Consider the following 20759-nt stretch of genomic DNA (forward strand, 5'->3'; position numbering starts at 1 on the left):
CCGCAGCCAAGGTACATGCCCTTGACCAGAATTGAACCTGGGACCCTTCAGTCCCCAAGCCGACGCTCTATCCATTGAGCCAAACCGGTTTCGGAAATTAATGTATTTTTCAGGCGGGTTATTTCATGGTGTTTTTCGTGTTTGGGTTTTTTTGTTTTTGTTTTTGTTTTTTTTCAGTCTGGCTACAATTGCTATGGTTACATGGCAGTGTATCAGGACAAACTCTTGGAAGCCATTACTTCATTTTTATCTGGAAGCTGGTTGACATTAATTACGCTATTGGTTTAAGTATTAAGGGCTATACAAAGTAAAGTTAATTAAAAAAATTTCAGCAAAATTTACTTTTGAATATTGGAACTTTTTCCAAGATAGGCTTTTTTTTGTCTTTTGTAAATATCCTTGTTTTTAAAAATAGTCTTTAGAAAAGGCTATAGGCCATTATTTTTCTGTGATTGAGATTAAGCAGTAGCATAAAAGAAGTTAAATTTCAATGAACAGTTTTTTCATTGAAGAACTTTATTTTTTTTTTTTCTGTAAGTGTAGGGATCATGTTTTCCTAACGAAAAATTAGTATATGAAAATTTAATATAGTCTAACACAATCTTATATTAGAATTGTATTGTTCATCAAACTATGTAAAATTCATAATGTACAGCCTACAATACAAAGGGAATAAAATATTGGTGGTGTTTTCTTATCAACTTTCAATATGTTTCATTCTCTTACAAATGAAAGAGAAGTGTGAAATAGCAAGAAAAAATAAAATTGACAGATATTGAAGGAATTACCCCTCTAATCAAAAGTTGCTGCCCTTTAAAAGTCTCTTCAATTATTAATAAATATTCATTCTAGCTCTTGAAGCAGATAGTTTGATATATCAAAGCTTAGAATGTTCACATTTTTATTTCCCTGGTAGAAATTCTGAGTTTTATTTAGTGTGTTACATTGTAAACTAGTTATATATGTTGCCTATTTTAGATTATCTTTATTCTTTTCCTAAAAAAAAAAGACAATAACTGTGTAATACCTGTCAAATCCCAATGCAATGTACACTATCAGCATGAAACATTTATCTATAAATAAAAGATTACCACCCTTTAGCTGGTCCACTTATTTTGAGAAACCCTGCAAGTGAAATCTAAGTCTGTTGCAATACTTTGTCTTCTCCTTGGAGTTTATTGCAATAAGATTTAATCTATAATATTATTTCACTGTTTTTGTCCCTAAGTTATGTGTATAGTTAAGAAATTACACCAGCACAATTAAGATTTTGTGTTTTCATTAACTAAATTCTAAATGGCATGCCTCTTGTAACCTTTATGTAGGACAAAGATAAAAGTTAGTAGAGGAGAAAATTTGAATCTTCTGATGATATTGTTTATCTTAGGATTTATAGCAGACAATAAGAATTAATTATGTATAGCGCCAAGAGGAAAATGACATAATTAAAATTGGTGGCGAAGTTCAATTTGCAGAATCAGACTGACTCTCTGTCCCCAAGTCTCTCTGCCTCACACCACTTCACTTCCCATTCCTTCAGCATCTCCTAGTTAGTTATGGAGAGAGAACATACAGAGACTTGGGAAGGGTGGACCTTGCACCTACACTTGGCTGTCAGAGATAATTCTAACCCACTTTAGTAGGTTTGCATCTAGACTAATCAATGGTTTTTAAACATTTTCCGATCATTAATCCATTGGAGAATCTGTTTGAAGCTGGTAGATGTGGTCTCTAGAGGGAAAAAATAATAATTAAAAAGAAATATATAGCATTAACATTTTACAAAGCTGTTTTATTGAACAGAATGATCACAAACTCCCTAAATCTATATGTGGACTCAAATAAGAACCGCAGTGAACTCCTGGAGGTTAAGAACTGGGTCTTAATCTCAAATATTCAGGAAAGTGCCTGACAAATGTTAGGGACTCAATAGAGGTTTATTTTTTTTCCTCCAGCTTTATGTCAATCACTTTGCTTAAGCTCAGACTTAATGTATTGATGTTATCTTTAGGGCATAACACCAGGAATGCTGACATAACAGGAAAAATTTTAAATTAAGAGGATTAGTTAGGCATTCATGACTTAGGTTGCTTATTTTCATTTCAGGTCATAGCATCCTTATCCTCTGCTAATCCCCATGTTTTCACAAATGCAGACCATGCTGTAGTGAAGAAATAATAAATGAGATACCACATTTTGCAATTTTTTTTCTCCTCAGGATGTTATTTTGAGAACATAATATTTATATGGAACAGACAGTCTTAGCTACAAAAATTATAACCAAAGTTCCTAATGCCAAATTCATGTAAAGGGTTAATATTTAAAATGGCCAAAAATAAGGGAATTAAAATGTCCTCTCACGTATTTTACCCATTCTTCCACGTTTTAATTTGAGCAAGTTGGTGGATGGACACATTTTAAAATGGCATGGTTGGTGACTTAAGACTATTTCAGAGCTCTTTATCAGTGTAGAGTAAGGCAAGACATATGAATTGTTTTTCCTATACTATGACCCTTTTATGTAAAAGTGGCCCATTTTAAAAGGACATCGAAGATGCATTCAGTTTAATTCATGGAATGCCATTTTAATTCAGTACCCACTCCTTGCAAATAACTTTGCTGAAACTTGTATATGCATTCCTCCTTGTGGTAAGCAGAGTAATGGCACCCAGAAATAACCAAGGAGCCTGTGTCTATGTGAGGTTGCAAAACAAGGGTATTAATATTGCAAATCACCTAATCTCATCATAGGGATATCATCTTGGATTTTTCAGGTGGGCCTAATGAAATCACAAATGTGACTAACAGTGGAAAAGAGAGAGAGATGAAGACAATTAGAGAGAGATATGACTGTAGAAGTAGGTCATAATGATGTGATGTAGAACCCCCCATTAAACACAGAAAAGGAGATCATGAGCCAACAAAAATTGGAAGCTTCTCAAAGATGGAAATGATAAGGAAATGGATTCTTGATTAAAGACTCCAGAAAGGAACAAAGCCCTGGCAACATGTTAATTTTCACTGAGTTTATATTGGACATCTAATCTACAGAACTGTGAGATAAGTTTGTGTTATGTTAAGCCACTCCATTTATAGTACTTTATAGCAACCGAAAGCAAACTAATACACACGTCACACACACTCAAAAATAAAGGTGTCTTCATACACACCTAGGAGAGACATTCTCAACTTGGCATTAATGACATTGTGATCCATATAATGTGTGTGTGTGTGTGTGTGTGTGTGTGTGTGTGTGTGTGTGTGTGTGTTATAGAAAGGGAGAAAATGCCCTATGTATTATAAGATGTAAGATGTTTAGGAATATTGTTGACTGCTATAGATTGAATGTTTCTGTCCCTCATAATACATATATTGAAACATAATGCCCGATGTGATGGTATTAGGAGTTAGGGCCTTTAGGATACACTTAGGTTGTGAGGACAGAACCCTCATGAATGTGCTCTTATCAAAAAGACCCTACAAAAATCCTCCCCCCTTTCCATCATGTGAGGTTGTAACAATGAAAACATGGCCACTAATAGTGGGCCCACAATAGACAGAATTTGAGTGAGGTTATCTTTGTCTTTCCAGGCTCCAAACTGTGAGAAATTAATGCTTTTTGTTTATAAATCACCCAGTTTATGATATTTTGTAAAAGTGGCCTGAATGGACTTAAAATAGTGTCCTCAACATCATAGATATCAGTGTCATTCCTTAGTTGTGGCATCCCAAAATATCTCTAGACATTGTCAAACGTCTGCTGGAGAGAAAAAAAAAATCATTCTAGGCTGAGAAACACTAAACTAGTAGGAAAGATAGGAATATATTTTTATGTTCCAGGGTCTAGCAGGTTGTGGCAAGATCCATGAGAGTATGGATCTTATCGATCTTACTGCCCTATCCTTAGTGACTAGAACAAGGACAGGCATGTAATTGGGGATAAAATAAATGTTTAATAAATGATACAATGAATGACCAAATTCCCCTGGGAGTACAAGCTAGAAATGACCAGGTTAAAATCTTCTGAATATGTTTTCTCATTTAGTAATAGTTTGGGTGATTTTCCCTTTAAAAATAATAATTGCTTGTGTTCTCCTAAGTAGTTTAGTGTGGCATAGGCATAGATTGATGTCAGGTGACTTCCAGCTCTGATATTTATAAAAGGCTGTAAACTTGGTTAAGTGTCTATCTCTTTAGGCCTCATTTTCATTCTCTGAGAAGTATAAAATAATACCTAACTCCCTGGATTGCTGTAATAATTTTAAAAATCAATTAGTTATATGAAAAATGTCTCCAAGTGTCTGATTCAGAGTAGGCATTCAATAGATGTTGCCATCTGTCTTTTTCCAGTGACCTAATAATATACAGATCCTTTCCTTTTTCTCTGTTTGAATTAGAATATAATTGAGATTGTTCTCATTGATTCCAAGTGATTTTTATTTCAGAATATAGGTAATAAAGTTAATTATAAAATGTTAATAAAAGTAAGTATTCTTCCTGTGGAAAAGTTCCATGGGAAAAAATATAATACATTTTATACCAGTGCTAAGGTTTTAGGCTACAATAATTGAAAAGACTTCTACTAAAAAAACAAACAAACAAACAAAAAAAACCCACCTAATTGCTGCCTAAAATTAAGGAAAAGATACTGTGGCAATCATTTTTCTTTCTTTTCTTTTCTTTTCTTTCTTTCTTTCTTTTTTTTTTTTTTTTTTTTTTTTTTTTTTTTTTTTTTTTTTTTTTTTTTGCCTATTTAATTTCAGAGCCATTCTTTGTACCTCTTTTGCTGTGCTTTAAACAATGGGGCTGGCTCATCCCCAGGGTGTGTTCCCAGGCTGCGATGTGTTCAGGTTTCTGGCAGATTCATCCAGTGGGAGACTCTGGAAAGAGATCAGGGACAGGAGGGAGGAAGAAGTCAGGCTGTTTCCCTTCCTTATTGCCACAGACTGTGTCTCCTGCAAGGGCTTTCTTCCCGGGCCCCAGCTTCTGCTGGACACCATCCTCCCACTGACACAGCTCACACTGGGCAGTTCCATGCTGTGGAGTCAGTTCCTGGGGAACAGCCCTGAACTCTGGGCTCTAGTAAGGACGCCTCTTTGTAGGAGTTAGTGGCTCCTTGTTGTTACAAATGTCCTCATTTTCTCCACGCTTTGGCTTCTTGCCCTTCATCACTTGTGTAAACGACTCCCTGGATTATATGGAATACTTAAATCAGTTTCTACTTTCTTTTTAAAAAATATTTTTTATTGATTTCAGAGAGGAAGGGAGATGGAGAGATAGAAACATGAGTGATGAGTGAGAGTCATTGATCAGTTGCTCCTGCATGTCCCCTATTGGGGACTGATCACACAAGCTGGGCATGTGCCCTAAAACCTGAAGTCAAACCTTGACTTCCGGTTTATAGGTCGATGCTTAACCACTGAGCCATGCCAGATGGGCCACTTTCTACTTTCTTAACTGGATTCTGACTGATACGGATTTTTTCTCTAAAATTTCAAGTGTCTCCTCGTTTCAGATAATCACAAAAAGTAGGTTTTATCATGTATCTCTCATATATGTAACCATTTTATGTAACGATAACTACCTCTTTATATTCTGGAAAAATATATTTCATTCTTGAGTATATATTCTGAGTATAAAAAAACAAATTTAAAAACAAATTTTAAAGTTAATTACACATACATCGAGATCTCAGATTTACTAAATTAATTATCAGAAAATAAGATAAATTAGAGAGAAAAGATGAACGTATGCATACTCATTAAATACTGGCATTTATGTGAGCCTTGGGTTTCTCTTTATTACCTTTTTGGGTGCAATTATCATTAGCATTTCAGTCGCATCTTTAATGAACATTAGAGCTACACATACACAATGGCATGAGTGGTAATGACAGTCTTTCATTATCCACACAGACTGTAACTTTAAGAAAAATAGCATACAGGGAGGCTGTGCATTGTTGCTGTACATTTTCCCTGGGAGCAAGGAGCTGGCCAGCAATATTCTGGGCCTTGATTTTTATAGCTGCACCTGTGCCTTGTAGGGAAACAATAAAAAGCAATTTGGGACTTTTCTCCAATAAACCAGTTACCTGACTTTGGACACTAATGCAACGTCAGCACATTTTTAAAGCATTTGTCTTGTGGTAAACATTGTTGGAGGTGTTAGTGAAACTAAAATTCACAAATAGGAATTTGCTTTTCCCTTCAAGGAATTTATAAACCAGTGGGCCAATCCTGGCATGAGACAAATAAGTGCACTAAAGTTAGGTAGGAGCTAGGACAGGTGTATATGCAGGGTGCATAGAAAGGAAGTCGTCCTCTTTTTATGGAGGATCATGCCCAACTATTGCAGTGAAGAAGTTGACTGGGAGAAGAGCTTGAGGTTTGAATACAAGGCAGGAACTGGTGGTTAGCTGTAGGAAACAGCTTGGAAGTTACTCTAAGTTTAAGTGTACATAATAAATCATTGAGAGCTGAATGAGAAGTTACTTTGAGACCCAGCAAGAGCTGAAGGAGCAGTCGGAAGTATGAAGTCACATGGTCTTGTTCCATAAAGTTGAATGAGGGTAGGGGGATTGGTGGTCTGGGAACAGGACCTGTTCTTCCAATGGGGGGAATGGCTCCATTAGTGTATTGCCATAGGCCACCTTTTAGAAATGGTGCTGACAAAGATATGCTCAAATGCGCAGCTCCTGAGAGATCAAGATGCTGTGGAGGTTGTTTGAGCATGTGAGAAGCAATGGGATTTGGGGCGCAGCTGTGGGAGGCTGCGATTGCTGGGCTCAACTGCTGAGGAGAGGCATTCATTGCTGAGAGGAGCAGCTGTGGAGGATGTAAGCAGGGAACCCTGGGGAGCCATGGCCTGGAGCTTCCTCAGATTAAGAAGCTGCCATGGGAAGCAGCAATTCTGAGTTTCATCCTATGGAAACTTTAGAGTTATTCATCCAGCTCCACCATCTTGGCAGTTGGCAATGGTGGAAACACAGTCTTATATACTATATATTGACAAGGTTGACAAACTCTTGTTGGAGATGTTTAAATAAAAAATGTTCTCAAGCTCTGATACATCCTTCCTTGGCTGATACTGTGACTTTTTGTTTATTTATTGGGGAACATTTTTACCCTACAAATAACTATTATACTAGCCAAAACAGGGTGACACAATTTTAAATTGAGAAACTATTGCTCAGCTGACATGGCTAAATGTCTTGAGCATTGACCTATTAATCAGGAGGTCAAATTGTGTTCAAATAATGGTCAGGACACATGCCCAGGTTGCTGGCTCTATCCCCAGTGAAGTGCCTGTAGGAGGTAGCCAACCAATGATTCTCTCTCATCATTGATTTTCTCTCTCCCTCTATTTTCCTCTTTGAAATCAATAAAAATAAATAATTTGAGGGGTCATTTATTGTTAAATCCATGAGAGAATATGTAAAATGTGATATATTTGATATTTTTCCTCTGGAAAAAATGACTATCATTTTTATATTGTCGTCAGAGTTCCTGACAAAAAAACAGTATGACATTTTCATCAAGAAGCCAGAAAAGAAGGTCAACCAATAGAGAACTTGGTAATATCTGTCAACAACTTATCTACAAAAGGCACTGTTGTTTAACTGATGAGTTGTGTAATAACCATGTTGAACACAAACTAGCATTACTATGAGGCTTTCTTATTGAAATATCATGGGGAATAACATATTTTCATGCATTAGTGCAGTGGTTGGCAAACTCATTAGTCAACAGAGCCAAATATCAGCAGTGCAATGATTGAAATTTCCTTTGAGAGCCAAATTTTTTAAACTTATACTTTTTCTAACTCAACTTCTTCAAAATAGACTCGCCCAGGCCATGGTATTTTGTGGAAGAGCCACGCACAAGAAGCCAAAGAGCCTCAGATGGCTGCAAGCCACAGTTTGCTATCCACTGCATTAGTGATTTAATTAGCATCTTTTTGAACCAACATAAGTTCAGTTAAAAGGGTTTGTGGGTGGATAGAAGCAAAGTAACTGGTTTTTATTTTATTTACTTTTTATTTGGGTGATACAAATGTATGATGCAAGGACTTGAGAAAGAAAATCAAACTGGAAAACATATTTTGGTGCTTCACACTTGAGCGAGGCTCTGGGAACTAGTGTGGATACTGTGGAAATGGGAAAACATGGTGTAAAGGTGGAGAAGTTAAACTTGAGAATGAATGTGAGAGCTTTAATTTTCAAATTATAATATATCTAGTAATATTTCTTTGTTGAAATCTTATAATGTTTCTGATATCTATGAAAACCACTCACTCAATCTAGAAAAATTCCATGTGAATTAAGTCACAAGGGAGTCAGTGTACCCTGGTTTAATAGGTAACTACATTGCTAAAGGTTTTAACCAATAATCTTAACCTTCATTCTTTGCCTATTATATAATTTGTTCCACACAAACAATGAAATGCAGTGAAGTGAGTCAGGCTCAGAGTATACTAGTGAATTGGGGTTTGAGTGACTAAGAATGAAATATCAGTAGAACAACACAAAGGAAAAAATTCAAATTTGTAAGACTGCCATACTCATTTATTATTTTTTTTTAGGTTTAGCATAAACCTAAAGGAGCATTTTAAACAGAAATCGCTATGTGTATTTTTCAAAGTAACATACATTTACCCTCCAAGTTCCTGACCTCTTAAGTCTCCTGGAAAGAGTTACTTTATGTTTGATCTAGACAAATAAAAATTGCTCTCAAAGGCATTTACTTAGCTAATGAAAATGCCTTGCAGAGCATTTGAACAATTATTTGAAGGTAGAAAACATTCTATGGCTCATCCATCTCTCATGGAGAGTTGTCAGCTTTGCATACCTTGAAGTATTGTTTCCCATCTCCAAAGGAGATACTGCCCCACTTTCTGAGACATGGCATGTGGTTGGGATTACTGCAAGGCTTTTGAGCTTGCAGTTCCCACAAGACACTTGCCTTTGACAGCATGATATGTTCCTCTTTTAACTTCAGAGTCACAGCAGTGTGGTCTCCCTTAAAGGCAACCTAACTCAATCTGTGCTTTCTGAAGTGTGGTTTGTTATCCACTTTGGCCTCTGCCAAAATGTGGTATGACTTACTCTTTGCATTTGCATGTAGTTAAAAAATCAGCATGGCCTTATGAAGATCAAAGGGAGGGAATATAAGAGACCCTGGACCCTTCAATTTATACACAAAGCTTAAAATGTGGAGTTGAACAAATAGGAAGAGTGATAGATTTCTGAAGCAAAATTATCCCCTGTTCCGTTTCTTTAAATTAAATGAAAGGGTCAGCCTTCTGGTTCATCACCTTCTGAAAGAATAGGAGTTATTTGTTCTACTTACTATAGTATTGGTATGTTACTGTTCAAAGATAACTGAATATACCAGTTTGATTTAATATGCTCCATAAATTTTCAGTTCTCTCCTTGTCACACTGCAGTACTTAACATCCCATATCATCACCATGGTGATATCAATGAGCAGCCATAGGCACCAAATGCTGCGCAGTGCCCTCTGCCTACTGTGGTCTCAGTCCTCTCTGACTATCCCATAAAATTAAGAACATGGACACAGCTGGAGATGTAGAGGTCATACATGTACACATGAAACATCAAGAAGAAAACTTTACACCAACGTCTACCTTCCTCTCTTTTCCAGACTCCTATCAATCAAATATTTAAAAATCACCCATCTTATACAGCCCCATGAAACCCCTTTGTGTGAGCGCAGACTGAAAACTTGGTAGATGGCTGAATAAAACAGTAGGCCTACCATTTGGAATAGTGTATTGAAAAGAATAGTGTGTACTTGAGATAGAAAAATCTCTGATATTTTGGTTATTCTGACTTGATAGCTCTACATGAGTCTTTATATTTTGATTGTTTTATTGATGAATGGGACTTTTTTTTTAAGGATCTCTACAGCACATGGAATTTTAATACAAATTTGGCAGTTACCTCACATCATGGTGGTTAGTAAGGAAAAATAAAAGCCATTTGTTTTTAATAAGATTCATTTTGTTTTGCAGTTTGTAATTTATTTGATTTTAAAATTTAAAAAAAAATGAAGACTGCCCTAGCTGGTTTGGCTCAGTGCATAGACCCTTGGCCTGCAGACTGAAGGGTCTCAGGTTCAATTCCAATCAAGGGCACATGCCCAAGTTGCAGGCTCAATCCTCAATGCAGGAGGCAGCCAGTCAATGATTTTCTCTCAGCATTGATATGTTTCTATCTCTCTCCTTGCCCTTCCTCTCTGAAATCAATATATATATTTTAAAAATTATCTGATTTTTTAAAAAGAAAATAAATAATTTTTTAAATCCTTTGTAATAAAAGGTTAATATGCAAATCAACTTAACAGCGGTTGCTATGACATATGCTGACCACCATGGAACAGACACTCAACACAGGAGCTGACCACTGGTGGTCCCTTTGATCCCACAGGGAGAGTGCTCCTCAGCCAGAAGCCAGGCTCACGGCTAGTGAGCGCAGTGGTGATGGTGGGAACCTCTCCAACATTTGTGGCAGTGCTAGGATGTTCAATTGAGGGCTCCCAGACTGCGAGAGGGCACAGGCCTGGCTAAGAGATACGCTCTCCCCGTCAAGTGCACACATTTCATGCACCAGGCCTCTAGTATATATATATATACTTATGGAACATCAAATAATAGGTAATGGGTTTTTAAATAAACGAATAGATTTTTAATATCTCTCTCTAAATAACAGCCTAGCCAGAATGGCAAGCAAACTCTTTATGGCCTGCTTTCTGCAGTGCAACAACCATGCTCCCTCCTCTCTCCTTTGCCCAACTTTACTTTCTGAATGTACTAAACATTTTGCTGTTCCCTTAAAAAAATTCTAGTGTTTCATATATCTACATTATTGTTTTTTCTTGAATACCTCTTCCTTCCCTCTAGTTAGAATCAATCACCTCTTTGACCCTTTCCCCTTCTATCATAGTCCAATATGCTAATTTGTCTGTGCTTCAGACTAAAATATAAACCACACAAGAATAGGCAACATACTTTATTTATATTTAATAAATATTTTCATACTGCATTCATTTATTGGAGTATAACTAATATGAGTCAGCTAATAGAGTCATGCTTTGTAGAGAAAATAGCTTCTCCAAAAGTATGATTCCATCACATGGCTTACACAGTGGAAAGGGCTAACATGTTATATTAGGACATCTGGACCTGGGGCTTGGCTTTCTCTTAGTCTCTGGGTAAACTGGAGATTAAGACATTTAATCTTTTGGGAGGCCTTGTGGATAATGAAACCTATATATTACAGCAATACCTTTAAAATTAAGAGATGAAATATATTAAATATTGGCCATAGTCAGTACTCAATGAATGATACCACTATTGCTATTTATAATGGAAGTCTTTTAATACATCTCTATGTGTGTTCATAGTTACTGGGGGAAAAATCAGTGACTAAACTCTCCAGTTACTCCTCTACAATGTCATTCTGTCTCCTTTAATAGAGGTACCAAAGATCATCTGTACAAATATTGAATGCCTGTTTTTCTAACTTTTGGGTTTTAGGTGTTTTTGTTTTGTTTTGTGTGTTTTGTTGTTGTTTTTGGTGGAGTGGGATGACAGCACAGCATAGAAAAATGCATATGCCAAGCCAGTTTTCCCTTTGTAATGACAAAAATATTCTTGTCACACCTATATTTGTTAAAATGCCACCCAGTCACTTTATTAGAATTGATGAGATTTTTGCCAAATTCTTAATTTTAAATCAATCATCTCCAAGCCCCACAAAGCAATGGGAAAAAAAGGCATTATTGTGTGGCCTCTAAATTTTGTAATAACATAGTAATTACTGGCCATATTACTGGAAATACTTTTTAAAAATTTATCTTTATTGTTGAAAGTGTTACATATGTCCTCCTTTATCCCAACTGATCCACTCTAGCCCGCATGAAGCCACCCACCCTCAGGCATTTGCCATGCTGTTGTCTGTGTCCCTGAGTTATGTATATATGCATATAAGTTCTTTGCTTTTGATGCCACCTAAAGGAAGAGAAAGTACTTAGTAGCAGTCAAAAGACTTTTGTGTATACAATGGTGATCATGAACAATAGACAGAATAAGAAGACAAGAGTAAATAAATCCAACTGTTAAAATAGGTAATAATATGTGCAGATTTTTTAATGAAATAATGGCAGCATGGGTCTCTGTATGGAACTACTCAAAAGGGAAGCAAAATGTGTTTTTTTTTAATATTTTGATATTAAGACATAAAGAGAGTAATGATCAGACAGAGAGAGAGAGAGATAGATAGATAGATAGATAGATAGATAGATAGATAGATAGACAGACATACAGACAGACAGATGGACAGACAGACTAGACTATGGTAGTTCCCAGCTCCTAGATCCCATCAGAACACTATGCAAAAATTATTTTCAAGGAAGAACCATATTTTTTCCATAGGACCAAGTAGTAGTGCTATGGTAATTAGATGTTTGTGGAAAATTATAGGAGGAATAAACTAAGACTTCTGTACTGCTTTAGAAAAGACAGAGGGGGCTTACATTTAATGGTAAAGGGGACAGACAGCACCAAGTTTAAAATTATATGTAAGGTGGCCTGATCAGATGAATGATAATGATTTAAAGCATCTGGTCCTCATTTCCTGGACTGCTACCATAATCAGCAGATGTCCCATACTCTTGGGAAGTTAGTAGGGGAGAAGGGAGCATAAAACCACAGTATAGTATTTAAAAACAAATAAATCTTTACTTAATTTGTAAAGATTTTTGCACCTTTATAAAATCATTTCCTATGAATTTCCAAAAGTTTTGATTAATGTGGGAAATCTATGTGCCTATTTCTCTTTGCTTGACTTAGTGTTATGTTTTGTTTTTAATTGTCAGATATCTTTATAAGTATTTTTTTGTTCTTATTGTCTCCTGAGAGGGAGCCTGTAGAAATTTTATAACATGCTTTGGAATTCCAGAAGCAAGTGATTTTTCCAGCTAATTTATCCATTCACAGCAATAATGTTGTGCCTCATTTACTCTTCTGTTAAATATGGATGGGAGAAAAAATAAGGTTGATCATTCATTAATGAAGCAATTACCTAAATTTTGACTATTGAAGTAAAGGATGGATCTAGCCCCAGGACCTCTGTTCATGGATGCCCTGCCGGTGTCTTCTTACAGAATATAGTGTTCAGGTTGGTTCAGAAAGAGTTAATTCTTACTTAGGTTTGGTGTCTCAATATCTTATTCTAGATTGACCATATACTCTGATCTCAAGGGTCAGAGGCATCTCACAATCTTCTCAAAGAAATTAGAATGTCTTTGTTTTAAATTTAGCATTTGTTATGTTAATGAAGAAGATGTTGATATTGTGATCAGCTCTTCACAGAGAAGCTTATGCCACTGAGGGATTAGGGACAGGCCATAAAAATGTTTGTCTTGCATACACGAAGGGGTATACTTACTTATCAGTATTCTGTTTTTTGTTTTTGTTTTTCCATTTTCCTTTTTCTTCAGGAGAAACATTTTGTGTTACCAGAGTTTACATCCATGTGTTAATGACTGTAAAATAATAAAATTTGAGAATGGCAGCTCTATTTTTTCTTTTGTGTATATGTGCCATCTATTTCATTGTTATGAAAGATTAAAAAGTGCTGAACAACTAGAAAGAAAATAATTGAAAATGAAATCAGGGTAAAATGAATAGGAAAGAAAATTCTAATCAGTTGATGAAGGCATGTCATTTGGCATTGGATCTTCTTTCAGTTTTACATATTGTCTCATCCTTCAAAATCTAATCTCTAAGATTGAGAAGTCCAAAAAATAAGACCATGAAATATCACATAAAAATATGGGTTTAGAAGTGACATATGTGGGCTCCTTTTCTTTTCTTGTCCACTCTAAACAAGAGTAGACAATGTAATGGAGGCACAGATTGTTTTCATATTTTAGTAAATATATGAGGTTACAAATATAAGAACTTAGCATCTAATGTATTCTTTTAAAACTACTCAAATTGATAAAAAATTCCCTCCAGAGAACTGTACTGAATCAATGTATCAAACAATTATAGCTACTTTTAAAGACATGACAGAAAAAATAAAATTATAGCTACTTTTAAAGACATGACATAAAAAGTAAAATTTGGAATTATTATAAGTTATATGAAAATATATATGAAATACACTCTCCTCTGAAATACACTCTCCTCTGAAATATATAAAATAAAAGCAGTTATTTTAAATCATAGCATCTGTGGTAGTCAGAATAATGGCCTCCAAAGAGTCCATCTCCTGATTCCTGGAGTCTTGAATATGTTACTTTACATGCAAAAGGAATTAAGGTTGCAAATGGAATTAAGATTGCTTATTAGCTGAATTTATAATAGAAAGTTTGTCCTACATTATATGGACAAGTTCAATGAAATTATAAGGATCCATATAAATAGAAGACAAAGATGGAAATAAGGTCAAGCCCTGGCTGGGTAGCTCAGTTGTTTAGAGCATTATCCTGAGATGCCAAGTTTGTGGATTTGATTCCAGTCACGACACATAAGAATCAACCAATGAATGCATAGCTATGTAGAACAGCAAATCCATTTCTCACTCTCTCTTGTCTCTCTCTCTCTCTCTCTCTCTCCCTCTCTCTCTCTCTCTCTCTCTCTCTCTCTCTCTCTCTCTCTCTCTCTCTCTCTCTCTCTCTCTCTCCTCTCTCTCAAAATTCAATTAAAAACAATAGAATAGAAAATCAGATCAAAGTGATTTAATGTGAGGACTGACTTAGCTTTGAACATTGAGGAAGGATTCAGGAGCCAATGATTGTGGCCAGCCTCTAGAAGTTAGAAAAGATAAGGAAATGCATTTACTCTGAGTTTCCAGAAAGGAATGCAGACCAGCCTACCCCCTGATTTTATCCCCATAAGACCAGTTTTGGACTTCTAAACTATATAACTGTAAGATAATAAGTGTATTTGTTTGTCTTAAGCCACAGTTTCTGGTAATTTTTGCAGCAGCTACAGACAACTAATATGTCAGTTGTGTGTGTTTAAGTGATTACTGTATGCCAGAAAACTTTAATTTCCATTATGCTATATGTAATCAATACAAATCACAAGAAAATATAAATATTGTAATTATTCCTATTTTATAAACAAGGAAACTACAGAAGGGAGCTATTGTAGTTTTGAAAATTAGCCAAAATAATGTAAATAAGAAATATAGAGCCAGGGTTCAAATTAAAGACTGACTACAAATTTTATGCCTTAAATTTCTGTTTTTTTTTTAATTTTGCTTTTATTAAGCTAATTTGGCACGATTTTTTTTTTTTTTTTTTTGCATTTCTCTCCAACTATACCTGATTATATTTGGAATAGGTAATACAATGGAAAGAGACTATACTTAAGATTCTAATTCTAAATTTGCCATTAAATATTTGTATAAGCTAACTAAGCAGTTTTGCATTTCTTACCTTCAATACCATCAGGTATTGATGCCCCCAAAACAACCCCACACTTGTGGGGCTTAGAGTCCATTATTTAGCTTTATTCATACCTATAATTAAAATTGTTTTTGCATCTATTATCTCATTTGCATTATTTACAAAAATTCCCTAAGTACCAATGAACAAGTATCATTATTCCCATCCTATATAATAAAAGACTAATATGTAAGTCTATCCAATAGCAGAACAACTGGCTGAGTGTCCATTTCTATGATGTACACTGACCATCAGGGGGCAGACACTCAACCCAGGAGCTTCCCCCAGCCCACAGACCCCAGGCCAGCAAAGATGGGTGCCAGCAGGGGGCCCTCCATCACTGGCCCTGATCACAGGCCAGGACTAGTGACCCTACTATGCATGAATTTCATGCGCGGGGCCTCTAGTTTTATATATAAGAAAATAGCAGAGCCTGGTCTTTAAAGGATGTGATCTACCTCTTGAGTAAATAGTACAATACAAATTCTGTTGAAATGTTTTATTTTTATGCAAACCTAAGAATTGACAAAATTAGTATATTGCCAGTAAATACATACTTTAATAAAAAAAACATTGAAGCAATGTCATTGATTAACATAGTGCCTTAGTTTTTCTTTGTACATGTTTGGTATATTTACATCTGGAGAAGGATTTCAATGAAAGGGAACCAATAAAATGACATTTGTCTTGTTAAGGTGGTGCTAATACCTGGAGATATATATATATATATATATATATATATATATATATATATATATATATATATATATATTGGCTTATGCAAATATATATATATTCTGCAGGAAATTCTGGCTAGAAGCCAGGGCTCTAGGATAGCCTTAGACATGGTCTCTTAAGTTACTCCAGAAGCTTAGGATTTTGTCAAATAAAATGAATGTAACTTTGAAGGTAATTTCACTTATTAATTGATTAGAATGGTAGGCAGAGGTGTAAAACAGAAATAGAATGGATTTTTTGAGTCAAATTATGTAGACTTCAATTCTCACTCCACCATGATTAACATTGTACCTTCAGTGAACAATTTCAAGTTATAATCAGGCAGGGTCAGTTTAGTCATCTGTAAAATGAGGATGATCAGGCCTGTCTTTGAGGGTTCTTGGTACCTAATAGGCATTCAAGTATTTTATTTAAATTTCACCTTTAAAACCGGTTTGGACCACAAGCCTTTCTAAAGTATTCCAGTATTTAAATATTCACACTTCAATTTTAGTTGCTTGTTTGCTTATGTATCCACTGGGTTCTCAGTGTCTTAAAGGTTGCGATGATGTGTTACTTGAAGTTTATCATCAGCATTTAGCATGGGGTCTGGCCTCCAGTGAACATGTGTTAAATATTGTTTGAATGAGTGAGAATTATCACTGAAAGTCCTTTGGCTAAATTATAATGTCTGATTTTGTGAAGTTACTTTTAAAAACCAGTGATGAGAAAAAAGCCTTTAAAAGTAAAACCAAGATGTGCTGTCCTACTCCGTCTGTCAATTTTAGTTTTAATGTTTTTCTTTTTTTTTTTTCTGTAAGCATCTAATCATATGATAAACTGCTGTATCTATAGTGTACTTAAGTAAATCCTCCACTATTTATAGTCTTTGCATCCCTACAATAAATGACTTGGATTAAATATATTTAATAATGTTGATGTAATATGTGCTTTCTTTTTGTGTTAATATGTCTTTCAAACACCTCCTAGATATTAACATATTGATTCAGTGGATATAATGTTTGTTAAGTCTAATTTATTTTTAAATCTGTCCAAGAGAGACATCCATTTGGAACTAATTAGATAAATCTTATACAGATTTATGTAAAGTAGAAAAAATAAATATTCAGAAGAAATCTAAAATCACATAAAAACCTTTTTCCAGTTAAAACTGACAATTTATTACTTTCTCACATTGTGGATACTTGAATGGGATGTCAGTTTTGGTTATAAAATTAACTCACTAATGTCAGCCACTGTTATCAGCTTGTCCTAGCTCAGAGCAAAAAGAACAAGATAGAAGAAAAAATTTTATATATAATTTAGAAGTGATTTGGTGAGATCAACCAAACCATGACAAAGCAATCATATCCAACAAACACCAGAGCATTAAAAGGCTGCTTTATTCCCAGATATATCTTTGAAGAAATAAACAATTGTATTTTTACAACCGTTCCCTGTTTCTTTACCCTCTTTCATATCCGGTTCTACTTTGCCTGATCTGTGGAATATTTTATGAGAGAAAAAACACCAGCTATTTCAAATGGACTTCTGCCCATGTGCTCTATTCATGACAGCATGAAGCAATGCCTTCTCTAAAGCCCACTCTCTATAAATTAATCATTGCATCTTTCATCTTTAGGATTATGTCTTCAGGGCACTGTAGGGTAAACTTAATTGTTTTGAAAACATCACAAGCAATCCAAAGGGAATTCTCCAAGTATCTCAGCAATAAGAGTCTTTAAACTTCAAATAACATTACTGGGAGTTCCAAGTTTAAAAACCTGAGTGCTTCCAAATGAGTTGTCCTTTGTCAACAGTATTAAACTTTGCACTACTTAAAAAATGTATTTATATGTAATAAACGAGGGAAAATAGTTGGCTTATTTTCTTAGATTTGAGAAAATAAGGGAAATGGAACTAAGCTAAAAATTATTTAGTGTCTACATTGGTAACAATAGCAAACAGCAACAAAACACATGAGTTAGTTTGGATAGAGAAAAGTAATGATATATGTTGCTCTCAGTGATTAATAACCATGTCATTGATTAGATGGACTTAAGATAATAGAAGTTTTAGAAATCAGTTGTCTCAATCCACAGCTATGGGCACTAACACATATTAGTTGAGTGATTTTGGTAGCTATCGGGTAGCAAGGAGTCAAGTAGATCTAAATTTAAAATATGTTTCTGATTCTAACTGGAGAAAATCTTGCAGCCTCCTTTCTTCAACCTTTTGAGGCTCATTGCCTATCTCTGAGGATGTAATATGGGTTGTGATACCTTTAAGACACTTAAGTTTCTGATTGAGTTCCTGTCAAACATGAAGTGTTCATTTCATGTTAGTTCCTTTCCCTGTCTGCTCTTCTCTTAATTATGAAAATTAAACCTTTTTATAATTCAGACTCATAATTGTGGTTATACTTTTTGAAATGTTTGCATTAAATTAGAATGAAAACTGTGCTACAAAAGATTCTAAGGCATGTTGTATATAAGAGACTCAGTGACTATATCATATAGACTTAACTGATGTCTTTTTTTTTCAGATTCTTCCTCAGATAATTTTACATCTATTCCAAATAATTTAATTGATATTTGTAACAATGTGTAATTCAAAGTTTTGGCCAATCACGTTGTCACAAATTGGAGCCAATAAGTGCCAACTACTTTGGGGATATAGTAGTGAAAACAGAGACTAGACCTAGACTTTACTTTTAAATCTTCATGAAAGTGCTTTCTTTGAGCCACATTTTTCATCTCCATTAAACTAAAAACAGTATAATTCTTCTATAAATATTGATCATCCCTTTTAGTTTAAACTTTTTCACATAAAATTAAGTGCAGGTAGAGAGTAAAGAAGACTTACAATGAGGGTCAATAACCAAGACAAAATGACTGATCTCTAACAATTTTCCTGGAGTTAACCAGAGTTAACCAGCAGGCTGGTGGCAGTAACAATTAAAGCAAGAAAATAAAGGGAGAGTCTTTTGAATTACAAGTGACTTCCTGTTGACTTCGTTTACTGATTGCTGCTTAGGGCCAGGTAAGAGTTAGTTGTTGTTAAGAGATAGAAACTAGTTTAACTCTAGAAACACTTTCTGAAATCCAGTTTATCAAGATGCCAAGTGTATACTTCACCTTGTACTATATTTTTTATTAGGTTCTATTTTGACAGGGGGAAAAAGTTAATAGTCCATATGTTTCTAGTGAGCCTTCAAAATGTAATTTTTGTAAATTATACGTGTATTGTAATGATCCTGTTCTCTTTACCCATGAGCATAATGTGTTAAATCTCTTATCTTCTGTGGTTTCATTTCTTTGGAAAGCAGTGATTAGTGGATCCTGTTCTAAACATAGTCTCTTTTTTAGTAGCTTTCTAATTTTTTATATAATATTAGAGAGGCTATCTCAAACTACTGTTAAATTCAGAGCTACATTTTACTTCATTAGCTCTGTCAAGACAGTAAAGGACTAATTAATGACCAATGAATTTCATAACGTTTAACTTAATAAGTAAATTTCATGACTTTTATTTTTATTGATCATATTTACATTGTTCTAAGAATTAGATTCTGCATAAGAGAAAATGTCAACTACATAATGAATTTCCTTAGTATGAATAATATGTAAATATAAATAAAAGCATGTTTCTAAAAATATAAGAAACCTTGGATTTGTCAAAATATGATTTTAAAATAAATGAACTACATCTAAACACAGCTTTCTAAGAAAAAAAACATTAACTTTTTTTGTGTCTGCAGAAAAGAAAGCATTAAAAACTGAATTGAAAACTAAATCAAAGAATAAAATCATAACTGACACTAAGTACTTTTTCAAAAGTCTCAAAGAAAATATTGGATCAAATGTCTTTATTCTTAAGCTACACACTGTGAAAACAAAACAAAACAAAAGTTAACTATACAGAAATGCCCTGGTTAAAGAGGAGAAATATTTCATAGTCCTTTGAGAGCACTCTAATTATGCAAAGAATTAAGGTGCCTACTGTAGCATTCACTCAAAAGTTGTATTTGGAATGGATTGAATTACTAGTATCTCTATTGGTAGCAGGACTCACAGGCAAGCTGCAATCTTGGGTATGGCACATACTAGAATCCAAACAGCTGATGGTAGGATCACATAATCTCGTTCTTCTGTGCAAATGTGTGTATTGATAGTAAAATTGCCAGATGCCATTATCATCTACATTTTGAGCTCTTTCTAGAGACCGTAGTGTGTGGGTAGATACCAAGTAAGTAGAAATACTAATAAACATGATCATTCTTTAATGAGTTTGCTTGCAGAAGCAGGCAGTTGTATAGAGATTGGCTTATGCAAGTTTCCAGACAGACATAACTTCTCTTTTTAAGAAGAGACCGTTAGTCTTGCCAAGTCCTGTATTGGAAGAGACATAGAGATAAATCTTGAATGACAGTGTTCAAAAGTTTAAGGAACATTGCTACTATATTAAGTTATATTACTTTATCAGACTTTCTGTCTCTACCATGGCAATTGTATTATCTTTCATTTAAGAATGATAGTGTTGTATAGTACCATAAAGCAAACT

At 34.7% G+C, this 20759-nt stretch overlaps 1 protein-coding gene and 1 long non-coding RNA gene across 2 annotated transcripts in view; one reads left to right on the forward strand and one right to left on the reverse strand.

Annotated features, from left to right (window-relative positions):
* Positions 1 to 20759, forward strand: part of NEGR1 (neuronal growth regulator 1) — an 841474-nt gene that overhangs the window by 323421 nt on the left and 497294 nt on the right. The window lies entirely within an intron of this gene.
* The window catches only part of LOC311616253, a 137454-nt gene continuing 121355 nt past the window's right edge, over positions 4661 to 20759 (reverse strand). The window contains exon 2 of the long non-coding RNA XR_014793865.1: positions 4661 to 4749. This is a non-coding gene — a long non-coding RNA (uncharacterized lncRNA). The remainder of the gene's footprint in view (positions 4750 to 20759) is intronic.

Source organism: Pipistrellus hanaki (genome assembly GCF_964339955.1).
Source record: "Pipistrellus hanaki genome assembly, chromosome: 2".
Classification (NCBI taxonomy): Eukaryota; Metazoa; Chordata; class Mammalia; order Chiroptera; family Vespertilionidae; genus Pipistrellus; species Pipistrellus hanaki.